At 53.4% G+C, this 12,263-nt stretch overlaps 1 protein-coding gene across 1 annotated transcript in view; it reads right to left on the bottom strand.

Annotated features, from left to right (window-relative positions):
- Positions 1-12,263, bottom strand: part of IGSF21 (immunoglobin superfamily member 21) — a 472,741-nt gene that overhangs the window by 137,393 nt on the left and 323,085 nt on the right. The window lies entirely within an intron of this gene.

Genomic DNA, 12,263 nt, shown 5'->3' with positions numbered 1-12,263 from the left:
TGACCCCAACGTGTGAACAGGGCTTTATATGTGGCCATTGGCCGGTTTATCCCCCAGATCTGCTAGTTACGTGGTGATACAGTAACAGGCGTTCTCACTGCCCGGCTTACCCTACTGGAGAGCGAGAACGCTGGGTGACAACCCATATACCTGGTACTACGGCTTCTGGAGGAGTTGTCAGAGAGCTTATCTCCACTCCAGAATGGCGGTAACTGGAGATCACTGGTCAGGCGTATCATTCTGGGGTGGAGGAAGCTCGGTGGTTGTCAGTCCACTTTCCCAGCTGCACAGACTCTTATCATCCTGACATAAGGCTGGAGGATTTCTTGACTTCAGCAGGAAATCGTCTCCATTCTTCTTGCACTTACAGCAGGATCCACCCTCTGATTAGTCCCAATCTAGAGACGTCTTCGGCTGCTGGAGAATTTCTTGAGACGTTTCCTGAGTGAAGGACGTTATCATCACTCCAGACCTTTCAGAGCCTGTAATCAGGAAGCCGCTCGGGTGCTCCTTGCAGTCACTTTCCGGCGCCGCTCCCCGCTCCCCTCTCACTTATTGCTCCCTTATTAAATTATCCGAAAATTCTTCAGATTCTAACAAAGAGGGAAGACTTACTGACATCGCCGAGAAGCAGCGCGGAACAAGAAAACACAGCACTTACACAGGATATCCCAAAAGTCAGTACACCCCAGACATTTCTGTAAATATGGGACAGCGCTGCAGATCTGACCCTGTGATACAATGTGCAGTGTCAGTGCGCAGCTTGTATAACAGTGGAAATAACTCATCACAGCCAGTAATGTCTAAACCGCTGCAGCAAAAGTGAGTACACCCAGAAGTGATAATGGCCACATTGTGCCCAATTAGCGATTCTCCCACCCCGGCATCATGTGACTCAGTGTTACCAGGTCTCCGGTGTGACTGAAGGAGCAGGTGCGTTACATTCGGTGTTATCACTCACACACTCCTCATACTGGTCACTGGAAGGTCAGCATGGCTCCTAATAGTAAAGAGGATCTGGAAAAAAGAATCATTGCTCTACATAAAGATGGCCGAGACTATAATAAGATTGTCACCACCCTGACCTGAACTGCAGCACGGCGGCCAAGACCATACAGAGGTATAACCAGACAGGATCCACTCAGAACAGGCCCCACCATGGCCGACCACAGAAGCTGAGTGCACGAGGTCAGCATCATATCCAGACGTCATCTGTTCAGAATAGATATATGAGTGCGGCCAGCATTGCTGCAGAGAATACAGGGGTGGGGGGTCCGCCTGTCAGTGCTCAGACCATACACCACACACTGCAGAGGTTACAGGGGTGGGGGGTCCGCCTGTCAGTGCTCAGACCATACACCACACACTGCAGAGGTTACAGGGGTGGGGGGTCCGCCTGTCAGTGCTCAGACCATACACCGCACACTGCAGAGGTTACAGGGGTGGGGGGTCCGCCTGTCAGTGCTCAGACCATACACCACACACTGCAGAGGTTACAGGGGTGGGGGGTCCGCCTGTCAGTGCTTAGACCATACACCGCACACTGCAGAGGTTACAGGGGTGGGTGGGGTCCACCTGTCAGTGCTCAGACCATACACCACACAGTGCAGAGGTTACAGGGGTGGGGGGTCCGCCTGTCAGTGCTCAGACCATACACCACACAGTGCAGAGGTTACAGGGGTGGGGGGTCCGCCTGTCAGTCCTTAGACCATACACCGCACACTGCAGAGGTTACAGGGGTGGTGGGTTCGCCTGTCAGTGCTCAGACCATACACCACACACTGCAGAGGTTACAGGGGTGGGGGGGTCCGCTTGTCAGTGCTCAGACCATACACCGCACACTGCAGAGGTTACAGGGGTGGGGGGTCCGCCTGTCAGTGCTCAGACCATACTACACACACTACAGAGGTTACAGGGGTGGGGGGTCCGCCTGTCAGTGCTCAGACCATACTACACACACTACAGAGGTTACAGGGGTGGGGGGTCCACCTGTCAGTGCTCAGACCATACACCACACACTGCAGAGGTTACAGGGGTGGGGGGTCCGCCTGTCAGTGCTCAGACCATACACCACACAGTGCAGAGGTTACAGGGGTGGGGGGTCCGCCTGTCAGTGCTCAGACCATACACCACACACTGCAGAGGTTACAGGGGTGGGGGGTCCGCCTGTCAGTGCTCAGACCATACACCACACAGTGCAGAGGTTACAGGGGTGGGGGGTCCGCCTGTCAGTGCTCAGACCATACACCACACACTGCAGAGGTTACAGGGGTGGGGGGTCCGCCTGTCAGTGCTTAGACCATACACCGCACACTGCAGAGGTTACAGGGGTGGGGGGTCCGCCTGCCAGTGCTCAGACCATACTCCGCACACTGAAGAGGTTACAGGGGTAAGGGGTACGCCTGTCAGTGCTCAAGACTATATATTACACACTGCAGAGGTTACAGGGGTGAGGGGTCCGCCTGTCAGTGCTCAGACTATATATTACACACTGCAGAGGTTACAGGGGTGAGGGGTCCGCCTGTCAGTGCTCAGACTATATATTACACACTGCAGAGGTTACAGGGGTAGGTGGGGTCCACCTGTCAGTTTCCAGAACCAGAACACCCACTTTACTTTATATCTACAGTTTATGAACTGAGCAAATCGTCTCAGTTGTCTTCTGCAGGTTTTGAGTTCCTTCTCTTGTTCTACTCCAGTCACATCCAGAGCTGCAGCCAAGGTTCACATCACTGCCATCGGCTGTGCCCCAGACCCTGACGTCACTTCCCATCACTGCCATCGGCTGTGCCCCAGACCCTGACGTCACTTCCCATCACTGCCATCAGCTGTGCCCCAGACCCTGACGTCACTTCCCATCACTGCCATCAGCTGTGCCCCAGACCCTGACGTCACTTCCCATCACTGCCATCAGCTGTGCCCCAGACCCTGACGTCACTTCCCATCACTGCCATCAGCTGTGCCCCAGACCCTGACGTCACTTCCCATCACTGCCATCAGCTGTGCTCCAGACCCTGACGTCACTTCCCATCACTGCCATCAGCTGTGCCCCAGACCCTGACGTCACTTCCCATCACTGCCATCAGCTGTGCCCCAGACCCTGACGTCACTTCCCATCACTGCCATCAGCTGTGCCCCAGACCCTGACGTCACTTCCCATCACTGCCATCAGCTGTGCTCCAGACCCTGACGTCACTTCCCATCACTGCCATCAGCTGTGCCCCAGACCCTGACGTCACTTCCCATCACTGCCATCAGCTGTGCCCCAGACCCTGACGTCACTTCCCATCACTGCCATCAGCTGTGCTCCAGCCCCCTGACGTCACTTCCCATCACTGCCAGCAGCTCCCTGACGTCACAGCCCGATGCTTTGTCCCCACACTCTGTGTTTCTTCATCCGGCCTGCACTTGGTCACTACATAATTTATGGACGGATGTAAAAATGACCTTTGTTACCGTCACATTAATGTAAAGTAACGATTCGGGGAAAACGATGAAGCGCCGACTGTAAATTCACTTTACAACCAAAGTCCAGAAATGTCAAAAAAGTTCAAAAATGTCAAAAAAGAAAAGAATAATTGTACAAATTGTAAATGATGAGATGATAAAATGATGGATACTGGCGACTCCTCTCCGCCCACAAAGTGAGCAGCCGGCACAGCAATGGTTAACCGCGCGGCACAGTATACGGCAGCCTGATTATTACGGTGTATACCTCCTGATTACGCTCCGCCGCTGACAGTGGGAGATAAACACGTCGCATTGCTTTGTCCTTCCGAGAAGACGGTCCTCGTCCTTCCCAGTCTACAGATAACAATATTCTGGAGCCGCGTCCATCGGAAAGCGGCGCTGGGGTCTTAAAGGGATTCTCCATATTTAAACAAAAGCTTCAGTTTTGTGTAATGATAAACATTATTTATATAATATAATAATAATAATAATATAATATTTTAGTTTATGTTTTGATTTCTTGATTTCTCACCATTTTTAATATCTCTGCCGCTGCTGGATAAAAATATTAGAGTTTACAACTTGTTGATATCTGATACAATTCTATCCAGTCTAGAAAGTCGTCCATCAGATAAACAGCACCAGTCTCCGTCCTGTGTGGATAGTTTGTTACAATGTGTCAGTGCAGGTTCTGTGGTCAGGCCTGTAGCCGCCCCTAGTGATGGCGGAGCAGTGGTGCTGCCGATGATCCATGTCCCTGACCGCGAGGAGCACAATAGGACGGATACGATCTGCTCATGTATACATACACAGCCTGAAGGAGCCGGAAACATAAAATGTGCATAAAATGTGACACCCCTCTAATCACCTGAACTTACACCACAAACAGCACTAAACTAGAGGCAGAACTTGTACCAAGATTGGGAGCATTGTCTCCTGCCAAGACTGACGTATATTATCAACAGCAAATCTGCAGCAAAATGGAGAGAAAGTGGAGTCCAACAGCGGAGACCCAGCAGAGACCCGAGTCCCAGCAGAGACCCGAGACCCAGCAGAGACCCGAGACCCAGCAGAGACCAGAGACCCAGCGGAGACCAGAGACCCAGCAGAGACCAGAGACCCAGCAGAGACCCGAGACCCAGCAGAGACCCGAGACCCAGCAGAGACCCGAGACCCAGCAGAGACCCGAGACCCAGCAGAGACCCGAGACCCAGCAGAGACCCAGGAGAGACCCGAGACCCAGCAGAGACCCGAGACCCAGCAGAGACCCGAGACCCAGGAGAGACCAGAGACCCAGCAGAGACCCAGGAGAGACCCGAGACCCAGCAGAGACCCGAGACCCAGCAGAGACCAGAGACCCAGCAGAGACCAGAGACCCAGCAGAGACCCAGGAGAGACCAGAGACCCAGCAGAGACCCGAGACCCAGCAGAGACCCGAGACCCAGCAGAGACCCGAGACCCAGCAGAGACCAGAGACCCAGCAGAGACCCGAGACCCAGCAGAGACCCGAGACCCAGCAGAGACCCGAGACCCAGCAGAGACCCAGGAGAGACCCGAGACCCAGCAGAGACCCGAGACCCAGCAGAGACCCGAGACCCAGCAGAGACCCGAGACCCAGGAGAGACCAGAGACCCAGCAGAGACCCAGGAGAGACCCGAGACCCAGCAGAGACCCGAGACCCAGCAGAGACCAGAGACCCAGCAGAGAAGCAGAGAAGAATCTTCCCAATCTGAACGCCCCCATAGTCTGAGCTCAGGAGGAGGCCATAAAGGAAACACCGCCAAGAAGATACACAACAGTCCGAAAAGTGAGCAGAAAGCTGCGGTAACAGGTGACAGTCGCCATCTATTCCTCTCCGCAGCCATTACATCATGCGGCAGGGGAGCTGCGTATAAGACCCGCTCCACTGCCAGACATGAAATGTCCATTGAAGGCCTGTATTTTTGGAGGCCAGTATCTGCCCCCCATTGTTAATTAATTGCCTTTCCTGTGGGTCTGGCATACTAATTTCCACTGTACAGCTTTAAATCTTTTTTTCCTTTCATCGCAGCCAAAATGATTACAAAGATCGAAAAATAATATGAGGGAGACTTTGTGTCTCAGCAGAGACCAGAGCATATAATCCGGCGACCCCAGGAGACCAGGCGATCCTTCAGGAGACCAGGCGAGCCCCCAGGAGACCAGGCGAGCCCCCAGGAGGCCAAGCGAGCCCCCAGGAGATCAGGCGAGCCCTAGAAGACCAGGCAAGCCCCCAGGCGATCAGACGATCCCTAGAAGACCAGGCAAGCCCCCAGGAGACCAGGCAAGCCCCCAAGAGACAACGCGAGCTCCCAGGCGATCAGACGATCCCTAGAAGACCAGGCAAGCCCCCAGGAGACCAGGCAAGCCCTAGAAGACCAGGCAAGCCCCCAGGAGACCAGGCAAGCCCTAGAAGACCAGGCAAGCCCCCAGGAGACCAGGCAAGCCCCCAGGAGACCAGGCGAGCCTCCAGGAGATCAGGCGAGCCCCCAGGAGACCAGGCGAGCCCCCAGGAGACCAGGGGAGCCCCCAGGAGACCAGGGGAGCCCCCAGGAGATCAGGCGAGCCCCCAGGAGATCAGGCGAGCCCCCAGGAGACCAGGCGAGCCCCCAGGAGACCAGGCGAGCCCCCAGGAGACCAGGCGAGCCCCCAGGAGATCAGGCAAACCCCCAGGAGATCAGGCGAGCCCCCAGGAGACCAGGCGAGCCCCCAGGAGATCAGGCGAGCCCCTAGGAAACCAGGCAAGCCCCCAGGAGACAAGGCGAGTCTCCAGGAGATCAGGCGAGCCCCCAGGAGATCAGGCGGGCCCTAGAATACCCCGCGAGCCCCCAGGAGACCACGCAAGCCCCCAGAAGACCAGGCGAGCCCCCAGAAGACCAGGCGAACCCCCAGGACATCAGGCGAGGCCCCAGGAGATCAGGTGAGCCCTAGAAGACCAGGCGAGCCCCCCAAAAACCGCTGCTCTGCTATGGCTTCCATCCATCTCATCATCGCTGATTTCTTTCAGGAAGGCGGAATCAGCGGCTTCTGAAAAAGTTGAACCAATGGTGATGAATGGCACAGAGACTATGGAAGTCGGTGCCACCAGCTCCACTCATCTTTATTACTGCAGCGGGTGCATGGATTTTTGCACGCCCCATTTAGATGGTTCAGACAATGAGAGAATAGTTTTGCAGCAAATCTGCTTAATGTGAATTCCCCCTATTATTCAGTCTGCAGACACGCAGTTCATGGTTCTGAGCATCTCTGGGGGGCAATGAGGATATCCCTTTTGTATAGATCGCTGACCCCCAAAGGTGCGCGCAGTGAAGAGACGTCGTGGCTGGACTCGCAGCTCACATTTTCATCCCGGCCGGTCAGAGTTGCCAGGACCTGAGTGGAAACACCTGCGCAGTGCCCGGTGCCAGGCAGACATATGCTCCGGCCGCGGGTACAGGTCAGGAGGCGCCACAAGATTATAATCAGCTGAATTATAGCAGTTTGGGGGAAAATCATTTCACAAGGTTATTTCATCTGCATTTCTAATTGGGCAGTGACCACAAAGTGAGCAGCCAAACAGCAGCGCATAGCCCAGCTTCCCGGACCTCAGTATTGTAGTGAGTGCAGCTCTGGAGTATAATACAGGAGGCAACTCATGCTCAGTAATGTATGTACACAGTGACTGCACCAGCAGAATAGTGAGTGCAGCTCTGGAGTATAATGCAGGAGGTAACTCAGGATCAGTAATGTAATGTATGTACACAGTGACTGCAGCAGCAGAATAGTGAGTGCAGCTCTGGAGTATAATACAGGAGGTAACTCAGGATCAGTAATGTAATGTATATACACAGTGACTGCACCAGCAGAATAGTGAGTGCAGCTCTGGAGTATAATGCAGGAGGTAACTCAGGATCAGTAATGTAATATATATGCACACAGTGACTGCACCAGCAGAATAGTGAGTGCAGCTCTGGAGTATAATGCAGGAGGTAACTCAGGATCAGTAATGTAATATATATGCACACAGTGACTGCACCAGCAGAATAGTGAGTGCAGCTCTGGAGTATAATGCAGGAGGTAACTCAGGATCAGTAATGTAATGTATGTACACAGTGACTGCACCAGCAGAATAGTGAGTGCAGCTCTGGAGTATAATACAGGAGGTAACTCAGGATCAGTAATGTAATGTATGTACACAGTGACTGCACCAGCAGAATAGTGAGTGCAGCTCTGGAGTATAATACAGGAGGTAACCCAGGATCAGTAATGTAATGTATGTACACAGTGACTGCACCAGCAGAATAGCGAGTGCAGCTCTGGAGTATAATGCAGGAGGTAACTCAGGATCAGTAATGTAATGTATGTACACAGTGACTGCACCAGCAGAATAGTGAGTGCAGCTCTGGAGTATAATACAGGAGGTAACTCAGGATCAGTAATGTATGTACACAGTGACTGCACCAGCAGAATAGTGAGTGCAGCTCTGGAGTATAATGCAGGAGGTAACTCAGGATCAGTAATGTAATGTATGTACACAGTGACTGCACCAGCAGAATAGTGAGTGCAGCTCTGGAGTATAATACAGGAGGTAACTCAGGATCAGTAATGTATGTACACAGTGACTGCACCAGCAGAATAGTGAGTGCAGCTCTGGAGTCAAATATGTACATAAAAATGATTATAATTAGGGGTGGACAGACAGATATGTGGGGAGCTGCGGTTTTCCCCGTGGCTGGGCATTGATGTTGCAGACATTATATTATCCAGGCCTTTGTGTTGTGTGAAATGTGCTGCAGATTAAATATCACTGGCTATTCTACATATATGACAGGCTATTTCTACAGATACCTGGTTAATTCCCGCTCTGGGCACTTCCCCGTCCTTCTCATTCATCCCCCGTCATCAGATATTAGTGATTGCGGCCGTCCTGATGGCCCCGGAGAGGCTCCTGATTCATCCGTCTGACATCAGCCGTTCACAATGATGGAAAAGTTATTAAACTTGAATAACCCATGTGGTAAGTGGTACATGGAGGCGCAGCGCCGGCAGCCGCAGGAGCAGATCCACCGCGTCTGAACTTATATCCACAAGCCCCAAGAACCGGGCAAGAGAAAGATAAAATAAGTAATAAGCGCGCTCCTCGTCTGTCAGATATGATGGATGCTGCCGGCCATTCTGCTCATTTCAATCTCACTCCGTCCATCTTATATTAACTTCCTCCACTAAACTTATTTCCTGAGCGATTACAATTCTCGCCCGACAGCGTTAACCACTGTGATATTACCGGGGCAGGGGTCCGAGAGGGCTCAAATAGCAACATGTGCTGAAGGGGACGGACGATGCTTTACGGCTTGCTGCAAAACGGATGAGGAGACGCTCGCTGGCGGTTTGCAGCGTCTCTCGTGTGATCTTCTCATTCATATTCAGATGTTATAAACATCTTATCTTATCGCCCTTCTTAGTAGTTTGCTACAATGTATCAGCTCAGTTCACGGAGGATTGTCTGGAGGAGATTCCACTGCACCAAACCCTCAGCTCTGAGCAATGCTAAGAAAGGGTTTCAGAATAGAAAGAAATGTGCGCAGCGGGAGACGCCGAGTGATTTCCCATGTAAATTATATTTGCGGTTAAATGTTAACGAATCACATGAACGCCGCTGCAAAAATACAAATTGCTACACAGCGTTAATTAAGTTCTTTGGTGTTTAATAAAAATGCATTAATTGGAGTGGAAATTGGAATCAGAAACAATAGGAGTGAATGTGCTGCTCTCAGGAAAAAAAAACATTTCAGCTTTTATAAAAGGCAACAAAAAGCGTCTGATACTGAGGAGCAAGGTCACAATGTTCTGTGATTCAGCGAGCGAGCGATGACTGACAGCGGAGCTTCCCTCCAGGTGTCAGCGAGCGAAGTGCGGATGAATAATAACTGCGCAACCGTCCGCAGGTGACACCGGGCAACCTGTGAGGATACCGGGGGAAGGTGACGCCGGGCGAACTGTGCCGATATCGGGGGAAGGTGACGCCGGGCTACCTGTGCGGATACCAGGGGAAGGTGACGCCGGGCGACCTGTGCGGATACCAGGGGAAGGTGACGCCGGGCGAACTGTGCCCATACCGGGGGAAGGTGACGCCAGGCGACCTGTGCGGATACCGGGGGAAGGTGACGCCGGGCGAACTGTGCCGATATCGGGGGAATGTGATGTCAGCCGACCTGTGCCGATACCGGGGGAAGGTGACACCGGGCGACCTGTACGGAAAGAGGGGGAAGGTGACGCCGGGCGACCTGTGCGGATACCAGGGGAAGGTGACACCGGGCGACCTGTGCTGATACCGGGGGAAGGTGACGCCAGGCGACCTGTGCAGAACGAGGGGGAAGGTGACACAGGGCGACCTGTGCCGATACCGGGGGCAGGTAACGGCGGGCGACCTGTGCGGAAAGAGGGGGAAGGTGACGCCGGTCGAACTGTGCCGATACCGGGGTAAGGTGACGCCGGGCGACCTGTGCGGATACTGGGGGCAGGTGACGCCAGGCGACCTGTGCAGATATCAGGGGCTCAGGACCGCAAATAATACTTTAAGGGTCAAAACTGAAAGAAAGTCACATCAGGAATAGTTACTGGCATAAATGCACCAAAATTCACACTTCATCTGCACCAAAACCCTGTGTGTGTGTGACCACACCACATCTATTGTGCTTCTACCGAGCCAACCGCAGCCCCTGCCCCACACCAGGCACCAGAGATACACACAGACACTGCACATGCACAGACCGGCTGGGGACCAGAGATACACACAGACACTGCACATGTACAGAGCGGCCGGGGACCAGAGATACACACAGACACTGCACATGTACAGAGTGGCCGGGGACCAGAGATACACACAGACACTGCACATGTACAGAGCGGCCGGGGACCAGAGATACACACAGACACTGCACATGCACAGACCGGCCGGGGACCAGAGATACACACAGACACTGCACATGTACAGAGCGGCCGGGGACCAGAGATACACACAGACACTGCACATGTACAGAGCGGCCGGGGACCAGAGATACACACAGACACTGCACATGTACAGACCGGCCGGGGACCAGAGATACACACAGACACTGCACATGTACAGACCGGCCGGGGACCAGAGATACACACAGACACTGCACATGCACAGACCGGCCGGGGACCAGAAATACACACAGACACTGCACATGTACAGAGCAGCCGGGGACCAGAGATACACACAGACACTGCACATGTACAGACCGGCCGGGGACCAGAGATACACACAGACACTGCACATGCACAGACCGGCCGGGGACCAGAGATACACACAGACACTGCACATGCACAGACCGGCCGGGGACCAGAGATACACACAGACACTGAACATGCACAGACCGGCCGGGGACCAGAGATACACACAGACACTGCACATGTACAGAGCGGCCGGGGACCAGAGATACACACAGACACTGCACATGTACAGAGTGGCCGGGGACCAGAGATACACACAGACACTGCACATGTACAGAGTGGCCGGGGACCAGAGATACACACAGACACTGCGCATGCACAGACCGGCCGGGGACCAGAGATACACACAGACACTGCACATGTACAGAGCGGCCGGGGAGCAGAGATACACACAGACACTGCACATGTACAGACCGGCTGGGGACCACAAGTCGCCTAGAAATGTTCTGTTGTCCCATCCTGTGTGCCGTGTGAGAAGGATTTGTCCTACACAGATTCATCCTGGAGAAGAAACAAGAACATTTCTATTCACTGACCCCAAACAGAAGACTAAACGGCTCTGTGCACAGTGCTGAACCCGAATGTACAGCAGATACAACATACAGAGGGACGTTCTGGACCGCACGATGTAACCACTGATTCCATTTTCTCATTCAGTCCCACTTCTCTCGATGCATGATATCCGGCCCCATTGCTCCCAGTATACAATATCCGGCCCCATTGCTCCCAGTATACAATATCCGGCCCCATTGCCCCCAGTATACAATATCCGGCCCCATTGCTCCCAGTATACAATATCCGGCCCCATTGCTCCCAGTATACAATATCCGGCCCCATTGCCCCCAGTATACAATATCCGGCCCCATTGCTCCCAGTATACAATACCCGGCCCCATTGCCCCCAGTATACAATATCCGGCCCCATTGCCCCCAGTATACAATATCCGGCCCCACTGCTCCCAGTATACAATATCCGGCCCCACTGCTCCCAGTATACAATATCCGGCCCCATTGCTCCCAGTATACAATATCCGGCCCCATTGCTCCCAGTATACAATATCCGGCCCCATTGCTCCCAGTATACAATATCCGGCCCCATTGCTCCCAGTATACAATATCCGGCCCCACTGCTCCCAGTATACAATATCCGGCCCCATTGCTCCCAGTATACAATATCCGACCCCACTGCTCCCAGTATACAATATCCGGCCCCATTGCTCCCAGTATACAATATCCGGCCCCATTGCTCCCAGTATACAATATCTGGCCCCACTGCTCCCAGTATACAATATCCGGCTCCATTGCTCCCAGTATACAATATCCGGCCCCACTGCTCCCAGTATACAATATCCGGCCCCATTGCTCCCAGTATACAATATCCGGCCCCATTGCTCCCAGTATACAATATCCGGCCCCACTGCTCCCAGTATACAATATCCGGCCCCATTGCTCCCAGTATACAATATCCGGTCCCATTGCTCCCAGTATACAATATCTGGCCCCATTGCTCCCAGTATACAATATCCGGCCTCATTGCTCCCAGTATACAATATCCGGCCC

This window comes from Anomaloglossus baeobatrachus, chromosome 11 (genome assembly GCF_048569485.1).
Source record: "Anomaloglossus baeobatrachus isolate aAnoBae1 chromosome 11, aAnoBae1.hap1, whole genome shotgun sequence".
NCBI classification, from domain to species: domain Eukaryota; kingdom Metazoa; phylum Chordata; class Amphibia; order Anura; family Aromobatidae; genus Anomaloglossus; species Anomaloglossus baeobatrachus.
This window is presented reverse-complemented; position numbering and strand designations above follow the sequence as displayed.